The sequence below is a fragment of the Dendrobates tinctorius genome, unplaced genomic scaffold (assembly GCF_039654945.1).
Source record: "Dendrobates tinctorius isolate UK_male_01 unplaced genomic scaffold, ASM3965494v1 ptg000265l, whole genome shotgun sequence".
NCBI lineage: Eukaryota > Metazoa > Chordata > Amphibia > Anura > Dendrobatidae > Dendrobates > Dendrobates tinctorius.
The window spans coordinates 13,521,538-13,539,097 of record NW_027361932.1 but is presented as its reverse complement, the minus strand read 5'-3'; the positions used below and the strand labels follow the sequence as shown (position 1 = coordinate 13,539,097).

At 42.3% G+C, this 17,560-nt stretch overlaps 1 protein-coding gene across 1 annotated transcript in view; it reads right to left on the bottom strand.

The window, feature by feature from the left end:
* Nucleotides 1–11,764, bottom strand: part of HIC2 (HIC ZBTB transcriptional repressor 2) — a 55,081-nt gene extending 43,317 nt beyond the window's left edge. Inside the window, exon 1 of the mRNA XM_073559134.1 lies at nucleotides 11,525–11,764. The gene's annotated coding sequence lies outside the window, so the exon portion shown is untranslated. The remainder of the gene's footprint in view (nucleotides 1–11,524) is intronic.
* Nucleotides 11,765–17,560: the final 5,796 nt, after the last annotated feature.

Sequence of the window (17,560 nt, the reverse complement as noted above, 5' to 3'; positions counted from 1 at the left end):
TGGGCTGTGTCATTCAGTAGTCCCATTAGGCCTCATACCCATTGGCGATTAAAAAAACGGTCCGATTTCTGGACTGGAAAAAAGGGTGGCGTGTTATGCCAGTGTCATGCGATTTTTTTTTCCATCCGTTTTCCAGCCGTTTTTTTTTTTTTCCCAGCCACTCTTTTTCTACAGTCATTTACAGGACCATTTACAGTGTTCTATACCACAGAATGGTGATGTATCCGTTAAAAACGGATGGATAACGGATGGTCCGTTTTTTTAATCACACCCATTGACTTCTATTGGCAAAAATCGCAGCATGCTGCGATTTTTTTCTCAGATGCGATTTTTTTTTTTTTTTTTCTCAGCCAAAATCGAAGTGAGATGTCACCCATTCACTAACATGGATCAAAGTGCAATCCGATTAAAAATTGGATTGCAATCGTCCGATTTTATCGGCAGTGAGTATGAGCCCTTAGGGCTTACATCCGACCTCCCTCACAAACATGCGCCGACAGGCAATTTACTATATTTACTACAATTTATGCGCCGACAGAGTCAATGTGTGTTCTGATGTGCATCATTTTTGCGTGTTTTCTCCTACTGGAGGAGGACACGTTTGAGTGTTTATCTTCATCAGGCGTATATGCCCAAGAGCACACAATGACGGTCGCCACCATCATAGTCAAAGGCCCCGTCGGTGCATACACCCAAATCATGTTTTGCAGGGAGTTTGGACATAAAAGGACAGCATCATGGTGCTTGATTGGCCAGCAAACTCGCCTGACTTCAGCCCTATAGAAAATCTATGGAGTATTGTCAAAAAAAAAAAAAAAGAGAGACACCAGGCCCAATAATGCAGACGAGCTGAAGGCTGCTATCAAAGCAACCTGGGCTTCCATAACACCTCAGCAGTGCCACAGACTGATCACCTAAATGCCATGCCGCATTGATGCAGTAATTGATGCCAAAGGAGCCCGGACCAAGTACTGAGTGCATTTACTGAACACACATTTCAGTAGGCCAACATTTCAGATTTTAAAATAATTTTTCAAACTGGAGTCAAAGTATTCTAATTTACTGAGATAATGACTTTTGGGTTTTCATTCATGGGCTGTAAGCCACAAACATCAACAGAAATAAACACTTGAAATAGATCACTGTATGTAATGACTCTATAATACGAGCTTCACTTTTTGTATTGAAGAACTGAAATAAACTAACTTTTTTTTTTATGATATTCTAATTTTGTGAGAAGCACCTGTAAGCCCCAATGGGAATACTGAGTGCAGGGATGAATGCAATGTGAAAGAGACCTTGGAATGGAGAGGCAGTGTGCATGCCTGACTGTTGCAAGATTTATTCACTATGGGCCTCCTGGAAAAAAAAAAATCAAGCACAGAGCTTGGCAACCTCACAGAGATAAAAGTGCTTAGTTGGGGATACATATTCCCCATTTTGCTGCTCAGTGTAGGCAACAGCAGTCATCCTATGGACAGGTGATAACATGTTTTCAACGGACAATTCCTTAAAGCCAAAGTTACATACATTTTTAGCTTTACTCATGAGACTGCATTGATTAACAAGAATGCATATAAATGATACTGTTTGCATAGATACACACGCAGGCCTGCATCAATACTAAAAATACCCATGTGACTGGTTATTAACATCCTTGGGACCTTTAAACAATACTTATGGCTTGTAATCCACACTACATGGATTCAGAGTACAGCAGAAAAACATGTACACCATATTTTATGCAGCACCCTCATGTCATAAGTATATCAGACCATTTCACGACGTTCAGTCAAACACATCTTAAAGAAAAATTTCTCAGAAAGTGGAAATTCCTGAACTCCCAGTATGAGCCCAACATGAATAACAAACTGTGTAATCAGTATTGCCATATTTCATGTGACACATTTGTGTGATCTTTCATCAAACAGTTTTAGACCAACATTACATATGGAGTTATTCACATTATTCCACACTGACTACACAAGAGAAATCCTATAGTCATGCTACAGGGAAAACAAAAAAAGAATCCACAAATCTGCTGAATTACTCTTGTGCCCTGTTGTGCACAAATACGTGACGCTTCAGAATTTGTGTTGTTCTATGCCTGATGAAGAGACCAGAGTAATCTTGAAAGCTTGAAATTTGTTACCATCTTTTCAGTGAGCCATTAAAAAGGTATCAACCACAAGGACTCTCAAATCTTAACACTTAGTGAAATCTGTACAACGCAAATATTTTACAAACTTTTTTGAAGACATAAATCTGAGATACATACAATTGAGCGAGTTTATCTTTCACATGTATGAACGCAGTAAAACAGTGGGAAGGACATACAATCTTAGGCCATGTTACACACCATGACTATACAAAGCACAGATGTGTACCCCTCATCTTTTCCAGGTGGATTCCAGCTAAAAAGCACTAAAAAACTGCAACAAAGAATGAACAGAATGCACAGCAATGTAAAAATGACTTGCTATGCACACGTTCTATTTCTTGTCACTTCTTTTAACTACTTCAGACTTAGAAAGCCGAGAAGCGTTCAAAAGAAGTAGCACGTTTATTGTTTAAGCAGTTTTGCCATTTGAAGATGTCGGTGACAGAGTTGCTGCTAAAACAATGGAAAAAAGAAATGCCAAAGAAACTTCAGGAAAAACAGTCAGTGTTCCCGTGAAGCATTTTAAGCCTTGCAAAACTTGGAGGGCAGACTGCTCTATACCTAAAAGGTCCAAAACACAGAAAAGGCTCAAATCTTTATCTTTTACCACTGGTTACAAATCTACCTGCAAAAAAAAACAAAAAACTGAATGGCAGTTGTATTTTGTATTAAAATAATACATATATACATTATATATATATATATATATATATATATATATATATATATATATACACACATACACACACGGTATATTTTATTGACATCCACCTATTACTGTGGAAATGGCCTTAGTATTATGTTATACAGTGAAAGCATGCGGCACAGGCAGCTTGATCTGTCACTGCACACGTCCAGCTTGTTAACAGGTATACACCAAAGCCCCATACACAGCATAAGTGGGAGGATTACTCAGGCTGGTGGTTAGCTGGGACCAGTTCCAGCAGCAGTCACACCTGACGCTTACAGAAGAACAGGTAGGGCAGCCCATGAGGCCTTTTATCTGTGCGGTGTCTGCATTTATCTTGGCAACGGATCAAACCTTGCTTCATTGTGCTTGGAGTTATTACAGAACAGAGACTTTTCAGGAATCGCTTGTGGTCACCATTAACCCTTTCTAGAGCAAGAAGGAACCGAAAAAAAATGAATGGAACAGAGATGTACAGTTCCGGTTTCTTCTCCCGGGATTTGAGCGGTTATAGAGTATATGTAATAGCATAGATCAATTTAGTCCGTTAAAGTAATAAATATCATCCAAGCCCTCTGCAAGGGTAACATTAATAGGTAGAAAAAGTTGAATATAATACTGCGTATAACAAATGACTTGAACTTAAAAAAATAAAAAAGATCTAATTTTGTCAAATGTACAGTTTCCAGTTTGGGCCTCATGTTCATCTCTGGCCTTTCAGAACCTGCATTACATAACATACCGTAACTAAACAGAGCATTGATTGGGTTCAGTGGGGAGCAAAAGAAAATGCCAGCATTCATTAGCAATTTTCTAACCAGAGTTCATATTTCACCAGGGAATGGAAATTACTAAATATAAATGATTTAATAAAAATTAGGGAAAAACTGGCCATGTTGTGGCCTTTTATCACAAGAAAAAAAAACATGCATAACCCTAAAGCAAATGCAGTGATGGCAAGAAAAGCAGGCATGCACGTAGAAAATGAATCATCCAATATCCATTTTACATAGAAGCAGCCAGGAAGAGATGGGTGTATGCTCAACGATGAAGTGACTATATGTCATATGCAGAAAGGGACTTACCTCTGCATAATAAAAGGCCAGTTTGTGCTGACCCCATGGGGTCAAACTGATTTAAATAATTAAACCTGGAACTGTCACCCACCCCCTGTAAATAGCCCCGAAGACATCAAGATCAGATTGCTAGTGAAAAGCTGGCCACTTGCAGGGTTGCAATTTATCTCTCTTTTCTTCTCTCCTTTGTGCTGAGAGGCATCAGGAAATGTGCCATCCAAGAGGGCTCCCCAACCACTCAGCACTCCATAGACAATGCAAAGTGACTCAGAGAAACATAAGACAAACAGCCAACTGTTCGGATTTAACATCAACGCGGTCTAAACATTGTAACCTACCTGGATCTAATCATTCAACTATTGCCAAAGCTTGCATGTGACACTTTATAATTAAAGACCAACAAAGAAAAGAAAGGGGTGGGGGTGCAATAATTACACAGATGGTAGGAGAAGCAGTTCCTGATCTTAACCCCATGGCAAGAGACAAAGACAAAAAGCCCAGATCTCCCAAAATGAAGATCTTCTACAAAGTTCTCCAGGTAACAATATGTGCCAGCTCACCCACACTAGCTGCCATGTAACTTAATTAAAACAATAAATAATTTAACAACCAAACACCCTTAGAAAGTACCTATATTAGCATGCAAATAACCCAGGCTCCGCTGGACAACAAGTTGAAGTTCTTTCCAGAACAACTTCCAAAAGCTGCGGTTATATTACATTTAAAAATCAGTTTAACAACAGGACATGTTATACATTTTGTAAGGCAAGCTTTGCATTTTGAGACAGAATTGCTTTTTTTATTCTGAACCTAAAATACACTTCACCTCCCTCTAAAAAGTCTCAGTATGGAAAGTATTCAACAAAATGCAAATATAAAGCAGAGTTTGCTTACTATGCAAAAGAAATATGTTATATGTATATGAGTGTAATATCTCTCCATAAGATCCCCCTCTGGTTTTCTTTTTACCCCATTTTCTCAGATAGACCTACTCCATTAAAAGCCATTTTTTAAAATGTTTATTGCTATTTTAGGTGGAAGTGAAATTTCATTCAGCATGCAATAATGTAACAATCTGAACTCTATAGTTGTTTGTTCAAGACTTAAATAAATGGAAGAGAATAATAACCACCTGATGAATCCTCAGATGCTCTGGTGGTCCGGCTGGTGCTTGTGAACAGTCCTGCAGGGATGACGTTGCCTATAGATTTGAGCAAAAAGATTTGCACAGCAAAGGTCCAGTGTTGGAGTCCGGATGCCCGTAGTCTTATGCGGCCGGCATTGTGACCTACTTCAAGTAAACGCCATAGGTGCCCAGGATGCCACCCACCAAAGCCCTGGTCTTGATGGAAACTATTTTTTTGCTCACCTCTACATGCCAACCATGCTCATGTACCACTGCTGCCAATCACTGTCCTGCAGAAGCACGGTCAGCACGTCATCACTGCAGGACAGTTCACAAAGACCAGTAGAACCACCAAACGGGTACCAGTGGAGTTTAAATTAATTTGTAAGTGTATCACATTCTTTGCTGTCAAGACAGTTTTTTGAAAGATTTGAGAAGCTAAAAATTCAAGGAACGTCTTAAGTGTGCATTTTTCCCCGAAATACTGGTCAATACAGTGTAATATCTGCCCCTGTGGATACATGTGAATGATTCCTAAAAAGGAGCCATAGGGGATGATTCATGTAAATGCGAACATGCCAGATTATGAAGAACATAAATCCATGAAAAGTCTCATCATGATCCGGTGAATTTAGGTTTTTCCTATACTGCACTTATACTTCACATATATATTCAGAAGAGCGGTCTCAGCTGATAAACACATTTTAACCTTGCTGACAACTCACATAATGGTTCAGAGTGCAATAAAATTCACTAATGAACAGAACTTACATCTTGAACAAAGGTGGCCAAATTAAAACAGAATCAAGGAAACAGTATGTAAGATTTAGAGACAAGAAACCATCAAAGATGAAAGAAAATGATGGCAATTAGCTAGGTTTTTTTTTTTTTTTTTTTAAAGGTGAATATAGAGTGAATATCTACTTCTCTGCCAGGATACTGGTAAAAGAGCAGATAGAAACATGTTTGTAAGAGGGAAAAGAATGCCACCCGTGTCATAAGGTTATAATTTCAAACAGGCTTCTGCCTAGAAGGAGAGCCAGGGGCACAAGGAGGGAAAGAGTGACGACTGTATGCTTTACATTCCAGGTGTGCTGCTAAGCCAGTAACATCCACAACCAATACAGATTTAGGCAGAGCTATGGCTCCCAAGACTTTTCACCTAAAACATTTTGTATTCAAGTCACTAGGAAAACAGGGGAAAAAAAAAAAAAAAAAAAAAAGTAGAGTTTAGCAGGTCCTGCAAAATGAAACCGGATATTTTTGGCATATCAGCACAGCAGGTATATAAGAATCTAAGACCATGTATTCATACATTGTTATACTTACATAAAAAGAAGCAGAGCGCAGCCAGTAATCAGACCCTGTATCACCCCATATACTTATATTAGGATTGTATACAGCTGCTCACGCATCTGACCACGAATAGTGGTTACAGACTGCTTACAATTTTAGCTCTATGTACGGTATTTTAGATCTGTTTGAACCCTGGATACATAAAGAGGTATTCCGATCTTGTACATTTATAGCATTTGCACAGGACATGCTATGAATATATAATAGATGTGGATATCAAATGAGACATGCACCTATCTTGTGAACATGGCTCTGTCGTGCACTGCTTTTGTTGGAGAGATGGATGAAAATCCCACTTATATGAAGGTCTCGGTCACACGTCCATGTTTAATAGCAGGTAATCAGCCGTACTCACACGGAAAAATTTTTAAATGCTTGGTTATATTTAGTTACAGTACAATATTTCACTTTTGTATATGTCATTGTATAGAGAATAGTATAATGTATAGCACATCAATTCCGCATATTTTCACTTTACCTCCAGCGACATTTAAAAAAGACCCAGGAAGGCTTGAAAAGTAAAATATGACTCGTCGCTCTATATTCTGCTACCTAGCACTTTGGCGAAATATTGTACTGTAACTAAATACAAACAATCATCTAACAAAAAATGCTCAGTGTGAGCACGGCTGATTTCCTTCTATTTGACTTAAAGGGAACCTATTGCGTCCCCCATGACCTCCAATCCACTAGCATTCTGTTATCTGTGATTAATCTCCCTCCCTAACCAGCCCTGTATAATATAATTTTATTTAAATAAATGCTTTAAAAAACATTTATAACCTCTGCTTTCCCTATGCTGATGAGGACTTTGACAAGTCGATGGATCGTTAGGGTACGTTCCCAAGGTCAGTAAACGCTGCAGCGTCCAGATGTTACAGCACAGTAGATGGAATTTCAACAAATCCCATGCCCACTATGCGTCCACAGGCGCCCACGGCTCACCCGCGAAGATGGACATGCGGCGCGGTTTTCCAGACCGCTGCATGCCAGTTTATCTTGCGGTGACATGAGTCTCCACAAGATAAATATCAATCGTACAATGTATTGGACTCGGTGATTCTGCGTGGTTCAATGAACACATGCGGAATCACCTGCGTTCAAAAAACAGAAGCATTTTGGATGCAGCAGACATGTGCTGCGTTCAAAGCGCTGCCAATTACTGACTATGTGCACTCGGCCTTAAGGTACCATTACACTTAGCGATGCACCAGTGATCCCGACAACGATATGGATCGCTGGTGCATCGCTAAGTGGTCGCTAGTGAGCTGCCACACAGGCAGATCTCACCAGCGACATAGCAGGGGTCAGGGGTCGCTACTTACCTGTCAGACGAGGCGATCCTGACGTCCTCCTGACTGCGTTCACGTGTCGCTCGTCGGCGCCACAGGAAACGCCCGACGAGAAATGGACCATGACCTTCTAACGCGATCACAAGCGGGGGAGCCGGTCGGAGGCAAGTATCACATGTAGCGATATCGCTAGCAATATCGCTGCTACCTCACGAAACCAGTGACGTTACAGCGATATTGCTAGCGATATCGCTATGTGTAACGGGGGATTTAGTTGCCCCAGACTAGTCAGTCCTCCTTCTATGTTATCATACCCCTGTGGGCGTGATAATTTGCACAAGGGGGGGGGGGGGGGTGTCATCGCCACTCATGCAAATCTGCGCAGGCATGCCGCTCATTCTGGACGGGTCGCTGCGTCGTTGAAGCTGGGTGTAGACTTCCCGGCTTCAGAGACGCATTGCATGAAGCCATCTTCCGAACTTGCACGTCTCTGAAGCCCAGAAGCCTACACCTGGCTTCAGAGACGCAGCCGGAATGTGCATCGTGCATGCACAAGCTTTGCATCAGCTGGCGATGAAGCAGCTATTGCAAATTATCACACCCAAAGGGGTGTGTTAACATGGAAAAAGGGCTGATTAGTCTGTGGCAACTAACACCCCACCAACTAGTCAAAGCCCTCATTAGCATAGAGAAAGCAGAGGTTATAAATGCCCTTTCAAAGTATTAATTTAACTTACCGTTATACAGGGCTGGTTAGGGAGGGAATTTAATCACACATTGCTGATGGATTGGAGGGCATGGGGGACCTGACAGGTTCCCTTTAATTTGGAATCTCCTTTGCAGAGAAACAGCCCCAAAGCATGATGCTGCCACTCCCATGCTTCACAGATGGTATGGTGTTTTTTGGATGCAACTCAGCATTCTGTCTCCTTGAAATACGACGAGTATTTGCACCCCTCTCTACCTACACGTCCATGTTTATAAACGTATGTGAAAACTGGTACAGCTACCATCAGCGTTTTCCATCACTTTTTTTTCCGGTTTGGTTAAAGAATTAAATTCCAAGCTTCTCCTATACTTTGCCATGTTAAACACGTACAGCACATGGACGACATCAATGCTGTACATGTTTTTCACGCACCCATAGATTTGTATTGGCCCTTGTCATACGTGCTGCAAAAAAAATACCAATGTTGCTCTGAGTGTTTTGCACGGACACACAGTGTGTAAAAACAGGGTGATGTGTACAGCAGGATAGGTTATAAAGGGGACGTGTGCCATCTGTGAAAAGATGGATTCCACACGTAATGGAAACACGAATGTGTGAACAAAGCCAAATGGGCGTTCCAAACACCACTGCACCTACTACACAGTTATGGTGTATGTATCCTGTGGGTATACAAATGCCTGCTTATACAGCACCAACATATTCTGCAGCATTTTACAGACATTGTGAGCCCCAATGGGGACAGTGATGACAACCTAAATTCTCTATCAGTAGATCTTTGCATATTGCGTAAATGTACAAATTGGGATAACCTCTTTAATGCCGAAGTGATTGAGGAAAGCGGAATTCAGTGCTTTGTAGCAAAGAGAAAGGAAAATGAGCAATAACGGCCAATGTGAGAAGATGGGAAAAGCAGATGTATTACTTTATCATTGGGATACAAAATATTAAAAGATTTCCAAATTATATTTTGTATAAGATGATAAAGATGTTGACCCTAAAAATGAAACATGCAAAAAAAACATAAGCGTGCAAAAGGGTTGATCGATGATTGGAGTAAACTTAATTGTCCAATAGCTCATTCAAATGTTGGTTATTTTTCAGGTGCAGAAAATGGTCTGAGTTTCATCAGTGTTTTTTTTAAATTTGATTTTTACAGTCCATGAAAAACAGACAGCACTCAAATGGCATTCGAGTGCTGTCAGATTTTTTCAAGGACCCATAGACTCGCATAGGTGAGGTTGATCCGTGGCTCAAATCAAAGTCTAGCGACGTCTCCATGATTTTGTGCGGACTACTCAGTCCACAAAAACATCCGGACAAGAAACACCCACATATAGGTACAACTCCCTTCCATTAAAAAACACATATAGAACTTGTATATGAAACAGTGATGTCTGAATGAGCCCTTACGCTGGGGTTACAGGTCCACTAAAAAGGCACGGAGAAAACATGTAACAAACAATGTTACTTGCACCTTTTTTTCACTGGGGAATAGATAACGTCATAACGTGGCCCCCTTCATGGCTTACATGCGACTGAGTCACCATGTAGCAGTAGTGAACGCACCAATATGGCTACTTGAAGAACGTATTGCGTGAACATGCATTTACTGCGCTAGAGGAAACATCACTAATATATGGGTCCATACATGTATTAGAAATTTACATGGCTTCTATAACTAAAAGGAAAAACAAAAAAGCCGAGGTCTCAAAAGGTTATCAAAGTGTTACACATCTAGAGAAATAGGCTGACATTGTACCTGCGTCAACGGGGAAATAAGCTCGACTCGACACAAGCCATTCTCCTACTTTCTCCGAGACAGGGATCAGGAGTGAGAATTCTGTAACCCATCAGCATAATTGATCGAACATCTCAGGATATCCAGAACTAATTCACTACATGTAAAACGTGGGCGACCAGCCATAGGGGCCGATTCTGGAGCCGACCTCCTAACCTGATTAACGTGATCCAGAATATGCCGTGACATGTCACGATATACGAACACGGAGTGATACCAGCCTGGCCGAAGCGTCCAGGTAAATCCCCCGATCTTACTATGGGCAACGCACACACCCCTTCAAGAAATATATATTATCTGACGAAGGAAATATTCGCCTTCTATTTACCTTAATACCATAGCAGAGCAGGTTCCCATCCCTACAACACACACACACATGCGTGAGAAGCATAAAGATCGCATACGCTCACAGATTAACCCTCTCACGGCTGCAGGAAAGCCTAAAATTCATGCCAGATCAGCAAGTACAGGCACAGACTGGTGCCTAGAGAAAAAAAAAAAAAATATAAGAAACCTAACCAAAGCCAATACTGTAATTAGGCTGTCACGTACAGGGCTCAGGTGAGCAGCTGAGCCCATCGCGGTGTAAAGGTGTCAGTCAGCAGGGAAGGAGTTAACAGCCACTGCAATCGCCTGGTTTCTACGTGTACATACTGGGAAGCCATTAGGGTTACACTAATGTTTTCCTTGTGGATAATAAACAAACAAAATAGACAAGTCTACAGAACCCTAGAAATACTAATACCGTACCAATGCTTCCCCTGGCACACATGGACACCACCGACAATGCCAGGCAGAAGCACTTGGTTACTAGTAGCTTTTTTTTTCCATAACCCAGTCCCTTAAGACAAGTAAAGTCTCAAGCCCCCCTCCTCCACCCCACGGAAGCCCACTCTGTGCCACTGGAGTGGGGTGGCCAGCTGGCAGCAGAGGACTGATAAGCTCCACGCCCACCCCGCACACCTACCAGCCCCCCTCCCCCACAGTGAGACCAGCATTGCACCCACTCTTCCTATGGACGTGCCCTGTGGATACCCACCCCCACCCGTGCACTACTATGCCCGTCTGCACCCACAAAGAAAAAGTGCAAATGCATGCCTACCCGGAGCATTGCTATATGCATACACGATACGTGCCCCCATTCCAGCGCGCAGCGGGCTCTGCTCCCACCAGCGCCTATACCCATGCACCATCCTTCACACACCGTGCCCCTATGCCAGGCACCCGTCCCCACCGTGCTCACCCTGCCAACAGCTCTCCCCTGAAGCCCCACTCCCACCCGTGTCCCCCTGGTTACCTTACTGCATGTGAGCGGCTCTGTCAGTGCAGCCCCGAGCTCCTCATCTCACAGCCACCCGGCCGCCATCTTCAAGCGTGACGTGGGGACTCACCCCTGACCTGCAATATGAACAGGAGCCAGAGAGGAGAGAGCGAGGGAGGAGGGCACGGGGGAGGGAGCAGGGAGAGGAGGGCACAGGACACAGAGGAGAGGGCGGCACGAGTGGGGAATGGCACAAGAAAGGAGGAGAATGGAGTGAGGAAGCTGCAGCCGGGGCACAGATGTAGCTGAGGAGGGGCGCGGGCACAGGAGTGGCACCGTGCACATGGCTGACATCACTGAGGGGCTGCAGAGACCTCCAGTCACTATTCTGTGCTGCTAACCATACTGGGTGGGCTCCTCTAGTCCCATGCCCACGTATACACCCATTATATTCCCATATTTCTGGAGGGTTTAGAAGATGCCATGTCGTGGTACCATCTTTGGCCAGGTTCACGTGTATACTATGCAATCAGCTGGACGTATACACCCAAAGTGAAAAAACCAACTCTATAGATAGAAATATGGCTGCCTACCCATAGACTCCAATGGGTAAAACGTAATAAAAACCCCTGTGTTCAGACTGATATATGGTGGCGTACCATAGACTCCAATGGGCAAAATGTAATAAAAAAAACCCCTGTTTTCATCACATGTATATATGGCTGCGTACTCATAGACCCCATTGGGCAAAACATAATAACAAAAAACATATTCAGACGTATATATGCCAGTGTACCCATAGACTTCAATGGGCAAAATGTAATACAATCCCCCTGTATTCAGACGTATATATGGCGGCGCACCCGTAGACTCCAGTGGGCAAAACGTAATAAAAAAACGTTCTTTTGACCAAGTTTTTGTCAGGTTGCGTTTTTTTGGGACAGAAAAGTCTTGTTGACCATGTTGCACCTCAAAAAAACAAACCTCGATAAGTTGTATGTGTCGTTTGTCTCCATTCTCAATGGACGTTTTGAAAAGCAGTGCAATGCGTATACGATTTTAATGAATTTGCTAGGGAAAAAAAAGGTTTATTAGACTGGAGTGAACAAAGGAGAAGGCTTCACCACACCCCAAGTGCTTCCTGCCAATCAACCAGTAAAAACCAGTTGAAAAAAAATAAAGGTTACTTCTTAATGTAAAATGTATAGCGCTGTAGATGGACGGGTCACATACATTAAATGTAGACGTCAAGTCATAGGCAGGCGCGCGTCCTGCTTTTCCATGGATTTTTAATGTATATGTCCGACACACACCCTACATCTGCAGGCGTACAAATGTGAATCTGCATGTACACCTCGGGTGCATTATGCCACACAAACTTCTACCATGCCAATCCCAAATTATACCCCCTTATAAATGCCCAGATATTTACTGACCCCCATAATGCAAGGAGCATTTAGTGCCACACACAACTGCAATTATTTAAAAAAATAGACCCAAGACTGAAAAGTGCACCTTCCTGCCATAGAAAATGACTTGCTATATCACCATTCTTGAAAAATATTGCATCAAAACATCAGAAAAAAACCCAATTGCGCCAATCGTATACAGTATAAGTCGTGAAGTCTCATGGGCCTGTAATGCATCATCCTCATCGCCTGATTGTATAGGAGACCTATAGATCCTCTGCATGGAGCAGCTGAGCCCCCATCTTACTGCTATTTGCATATGGGATACATACATTTTCTGACACTGTGGCAGAGTGGGGGCTGTGCGTCCTTGTGAGCAGGGATGGTCTGGCATTGGTGCATAATAAGGTACAGGAATGATGGGCCACTGCGAACAATTCACCCACCCCCCATATGGGCAAGCCTGAGCGTCTCCTGCATTGCATATCAAATGTCAGCCTGCTCTGAGGGCTAAACACGTATACTGGTTTTTGCATCATCTGTAGGGTGTTAAAAAAAAAAGGTAAATTGCACTGTGTACATACTAGAACAGATAAGCAAAATACCTATTTTGCATGGGTAAAATAGGTTCTGCAGCACAAGCATAGAATACATACATTAATGATGCTGTAAATTCAAATAGGTTTTCATTGTAATGCTGGCGGAGCAGCGAAAGGCTGTAGATTATCAGCATATATTATCTATACAATGCCAGGAGGGACATGAGTCAGTACCGTCCATGATGTAAAACTGACATGTTCATTGTCATACTATGTAAGTGAAACGACTACATCAGGTTTAGCCAGTGGCTGATATGCGCCATTATTTGGTGTAATAAATACATTAGATTACATGTAGCCATCTATCCATGTCTTTCAATAAGGCACCCAACCATATTATAGCCCTATACAAGGTTGTACACATCACTAGGTAACCCATAGATGTCTTTGGAGCTTTAGGGCCCCGTACAAATCGAAGAACTGTTGTCAGAAACGCCTTTATTACTGAAAACACATGTACGCTCGGCCAAACTGAGCATACATGTGTATGGTGAATGTTGGCCAAAATCTCTCAGCTGACAGAGGTTGAAGATGTAAGGGTACCCTCGGGTTTCATATATTGGTTTTCTTCTGTTGGATTCAGTAGGAATCTAACTAATGAAAGAAAGAATAAAACTTGACTTGTGTCACTCAATGTTGTATTCCGGAGGAGTTCTGCTACATAATATGGTACTGTAAGGGGGCAACATACAAATACTGACATAGCATATATGGCAGAAAACATCAACATGGATACAAATTACCAACCCATAGGCCCCCCGTGTTCTGCTCAATAGTAACTACGTGATGCATTGTGTATCCCCCCTTTAGGGGTGAATATTGACCACCATGCCTGGACTGACTGCGGGTCTTACAGCCTCATATGTCTCTATAAATTCGGGTCAGGAGACCCTTGGTAAGTCCAGTCATCAGGAACCATGCACAGACCATGAAATACGTTCTTCTGACCATGGCCTTATTAGTATAACATGTAACGAAAAATATTTTATTTCTGGATTCTCAAACAATCTGTTACTCTTTGTACATAATCACATTGAGTTACTGAATGTACTCCAAATAGGCAACGGGCTCCATATTATAGTGAATTTTATGTTCTTGTCTACATCCAGCATATTTATACCAACATGCTCCGTCCTGTGGCATTCGACACATTCATACATGTGCCATACACAAGTGATGGCAGAATTCAGACGAGATGAACAAGATGTACAACTGTGTACCAAGCTGAAACCAACCGCAAGTGTATACTGGTTTTCTCATTTTTACCTTTCACTACTTTAGTTAAAGCTATTATTATCCAATTACTAAAGAAAACATTTTATCTAACATTGCGCAATGCATGAACTATTATTATGTATTTGGCAACAATCCCTGATGAATCTTTGTTTCATGCCCTTTGTTCTCCACTATCCTCAGAACTGGTTATGTGTTGATTTATTTTGCCGTCGTAGTAGACAACAAGGCACTCAAAAATTCAGACAATCCGTTCGAGGTGCGCAAGTAAGGTATCCAGCCTGTAATATAATAATGATGAACGCACTCAAATGCGTGAAAAATTAAATTCCATTTTATTGGCATCCAGATAACACGTATTCTAAACCTTTTCGGTCCAACATAGGACCTTCATCAGAGAATTGACATAAGAGTTACTGGATGCTGCTTTATAAGCTATTCTTTGTTATAGCGCTAGTGTATTGCGACCTACGTCGCTATGGAATGGCGTTGCGATGGTGGCCCCTTCAGGCTTGCGGTATGTACCGCTTTGAGCAGAGGATGCCACGCTGGACCGAAAACGTTTAGAATACGTGTTATCTGGATGCCAATAAAATGGAATTTGATTTATTTTGCTGTGTTTGCTGTAATTTTTTTATTTGACAAAGAGAGGGGTCAAATTATTAAATGAGAATGATAGGTTTATATTCACAAGGCATTTTTGACAGCATAAAATAATAACTAGCACATAGAAATTACCGTGGGGCACTCAGAGGAAATATGGTAAAGAGATGTAAATATAAAATAAACTAGAATGAAAAATGCTAATGCCAGTAAATGAAATAGATAACTAATACATTCTACTAGAAACGTAATATACAATATACAAACAGAAAATATCTGGATGATGTCTAATTAGCATTGGAATAAAACCACTGATTGCACAAATAGAATGCTCTACTAATACGATCGTGTGATCCAAGACGTGGGAGAAAATACTGCATTGGATATAGTAACCATACTCCACTAGAATCATAGAATAGAATCAAAGAATCATAGAGTTGGAAGGGACGTCCTGGGCCATCAGGTCCAACCCCCTGCTCAAAGCAGGATTCGCTAATTCATCCCAGACAGATGTCTGTCCAGCCTCTGTTTGAAGACTTCCATTGAAGGAGAACTCACCACTTCTCGTGGCAGCTTGTTCCACTCATTGATCACTCTGTCAAAAAGTTTTTTCTAATATCTAATCTGTGTCTCCTCCCATTCAGTTTCATCCCATTGCTTCTAGTCTTTCCTTGTGCAAATGAGAATAAAGTTGATCCTTCTACAATGTGACAGCCCTTGAGATATTTGTAGACACCTATTAAGTCTCCTCTCAGTCTTCTCTTCTGCAAGCTAACCATTCCCAAATCCTGCAACCTTTCCTCATAAGACAGGGTTTGCAGACCGGTCACCATTCTGGTCGCTCTTTTCTGAACTTGCTCCAATTTGTTGATGTCTTTTTTAAAATGTGGTGCCCAAAACTGGACACAGTATTCCAGATGAGGTCTGACCAAAGAGGAGTAGAGGGCAATAATGACTTCACGTGATCTAGACTGTATGCTTCTGCTAATACACCCTAGAATTGCATTTGCCTTTTTTGCTGCTGCATCACACTGTTGACTCATATTCAGTCTGTGATCTATTAGTATACCCAAGTCTTTTTCACATGTGCTGTTGCTTTGCTCTATTCCTCCCATTCTGTATATGCTTTTTTCATTTTTATTGCCCAGATGTAGTACTTTGCATTTTTCCCTGTTAAAAACCATTGTGTTAGTTGCTGCCCACTGCTCCAGTTTATTTATATCTTTTTGAATCCTCTCTTCTCTAGTATTAGCTATCCCTCCTAGCTTTGTGTCATCAGCAAATTTAATCAGTTTACCCTCAATCCCTTCATCTAAATCGTTGATAAAGATGTTGAACAATACAGGGCCCAGGACAGAGCCCTGTGCTACCCCACTTGAGACATTCTTGCAGCCGGATGTGCAGCCATTTACGACCACTCTTGACTTAGGAAAGTCTGACTGACGGCTTCACTGTAATGACCCCTCCCAAAACCCACACTTACCCCTTCTTAACTTAAATAAGACACGACTGCGTGACATTGGATGTAAAAGGCCACAGCATCCCCGTTTATTAACACCAAACAAGCAATAACATTCTATCCATAAACGTAGAAATATTCCATAAACATAACCACCAGCAAAAGGAGGGGGGGTAAATGAAGAGTCCATTGTACGATTGCAACACCAGCTCCACCACGTGCCCTCAGCCGCACCACACCGGCTCGAGGACACCCAGCCGAGTGTTGCAAAACCCATTGTACATGATTGCAACACCAGCTCCACCACGTGCCCTCAGCCGCACCACACCGGCTCGAGGACACCCAGCCGAGTGTTGCCCAACCAATGTCCTGCTGGGACCCAGCCCAGCAGGGACCCACGTTAACATGCCCCGCTGTGACCGAGCACAGCAGGGTCCCACGTTAACATGTCCCGCTGTGACCCAGCACAGCTGGGACCCACCTTAACCAAGTATACCATTGCACCACCAGGGGTAACCCGCTCCTGCACTGGGTTCACCCCCCCGCTCTTTGTGCAATCCACCGACTTCAAATACCCCCCTCCTTTTCCGCCGACTGCTGCGACAACGTCAAACCTCTTCTTCTCTTCACCATGTCGATCTCCAGAAGATCCTAAAATTAAGGCGGGAGGGCGGGACGATTCCGGACGTCTGCAAGGTAAGGAATGACCATCCCCCCACAGTTCTGCCCTATATATCCATCCCACTACTGACCACTCCCTGCCAACTCA